This window comes from Echinops telfairi, unplaced genomic scaffold, assembly GCF_000313985.2.
Source record: "Echinops telfairi isolate 266 unplaced genomic scaffold, ASM31398v2 ScPeMD7_25;HRSCAF=90, whole genome shotgun sequence".
In the NCBI taxonomy this organism is placed as follows: domain Eukaryota; kingdom Metazoa; phylum Chordata; class Mammalia; order Afrosoricida; family Tenrecidae; genus Echinops; species Echinops telfairi.
Genome location: NW_022103922.1, coordinates 1119664 through 1121938, shown reverse-complemented (window position 1 = coordinate 1121938; position 2275 = coordinate 1119664).

The window sequence follows — 2275 nt, the reverse complement described above, 5'->3', positions numbered from 1 at the left end:
TCTGTGCTATGCCCGACTCTAAGGGACTCAATCTCCTCACTGCGTCTGTAGGGTCCCCTATCCTGGATTTCCTCTTTTAGAAATCATACCAAACCCCCCCAAAACAAATGACAAAAAATAAAACACAGGAAAACCTCCACCCAAAGGCAGAAGAACGAGGAAGCTAGAACAGACTAATAACGGGCCAAGACAGAAAACAAACGATAATGTGTTAACTTTTAACCCAACTGCACTATGATTACCTCCAGTAACACACTTTCCCGTGCGTCTGCATCCCTGCTCAATGGTCTGAAGGAGGTAACTGGAGTCTGGCCCACTAGGGGACTCTGCAAGTGGAGTTTGGGTGTCCACTGTCATCCACAGCCTTCTGCAAACAGGCTTTCAGAATTTAAGCTCTAGTGCAATTCCCTCTTCTGAGTTCAGACTTTTCTTACTTAGAATCCTTGGATCATACAGGCCAGTGGGCTCCTTCCATGTGGACTCGGCCAACAAGCTCACTTCGATAAATGATTTTGTTTTAAGACCCCAGATGCGATTCCTTCTGATAGCCGGGCACCATCTGATTTCTTCAACACACCAGCTACAGCACCAGATCTTTGGTGAGCCCATCGTGAGGGCAAGCGGGAAGAGGACCACACTGTAAGGAAGACTCGTCCTGAGATCTGGGCTTACGATTAGGTGTGAGTTCAAAACCTATTCATATTAAACCTTCCCCCACTTCCAGGGGTGCGAACAACAGAAACCACGTGGAGGGCGTCAGTGGTTGGTGTAAGATATGAAAATAATAATAATGTGTAATTTATCAAGGGGTTACGAGGGGGGATGGAGGGAGAGAAAAAGAGGAGCTGATCCCAAGGGCTCAATGCAAAGTAAATGTCTAGAAAACATATGATCGCAGCATATGTACAAATGTGCCTGATACAAGTGATGTATGGATCGCTATAGGGTTGTAAGAGCCCCTAATAAAATGATCTTTTAATAAAAAACAATCCATTCATATGTCTAGAGTCTGCATAGATCCTTGACACCGTGGCTTCTTGTAGGTGACCTGGCCCCGATGCCAACTGCTCTTACATAACTGTCACAACCTTGTGACAGTTCCAGAGGCCCAGGCCTGGGAGTGGGCTGGCGGCTGGTGCTCTGGGACGCCGGGGGCACGTTGGCATCCATGCCCCTGTGGAGGGTAAACACCAGGTCACATGTTGTTCTTTCTTATTAACACCCGTGGAGGATTACCCTCAATGTCTAAACAAAGCCGCCAGCCAGCCCTGAGGAGGCGCTGCAGGTGGGTGGGCAGGCGGCCGGCTTGGTGCCTGCCTGTACAATTCCAGGAGCCAGGCCGCTTCCCTGCCCCTCGTCCTGGCTCCCTCCTTCAGACCCAAGTCGACAAGGGTTTTTCCGCCTGAGGTGATCGATTAGATCGGCCACAGGCTTAATCTCGTCAGCGCAAGATGGCGTGACATCCGGAGTGTCTGCGTCAGCCCACACGCGCGCAGTTTAGACGAAAGGACTTTTCCAGACTCGTTCGATGCTGGCTTCTCTATGCCCAGCTCGAAAGCCATCTCCTGCCCCTGCCTCGAGGCCTGCCTTCGAGATCCCCTCTGCCAAATATTGTCACTCGCAAGCCAGCACTTTACACACATCGTCGAACGCCACCCCAGCGGGGTGCTTGCTACGTCACAGCAAGCATCACGTGTCCTCCAGGAATCAGCACCCCGTGTCCTTCAGAACGCGCTCAGAACAGTGAACCCCCACATTCCAGCTGCAACTCACTCACGGGGCTAGACACTCACCACAGCTTAACTCCTTCTGAGCCGTCACCGGGGTCTCCCGAAATAGCTTTAGTCTTAGCTTGTGATTCGTGGGTCTGAATTCTTCTCACATTTAAAACCAGGGTGCAAATGAACACGCCAGTCTAGCTTTGCTGTAGCTGCTAGGTGCCTCTAGTTGGTTCCGGCCCAGGGTGACCTTGTCCACACCAGGAAACACCGCCCAGTCCTGCACCAGCCTCACAACGGTCCCTGTGCTTGAGCCCAGTGTTACAGCCACGGGTCAGTCATCTCCCGGCGGGCCTTCCTCTCCGCTCCCCCTCCGCTTTACCACACATGTCTTTCTCTGTCTTCCGTTATTTATTCTTTGTTTTCCCATTATTTATTGTCAATCTCTCGGTGCAGAAGCAGAGAACCCAAGCAGGAAACCCAATCTTTGCCGATACAAGTCCAATTGGTCAGTGGGTAGGGCGGAGTCTCACACGCAGCATGACGGACCGAGAGTG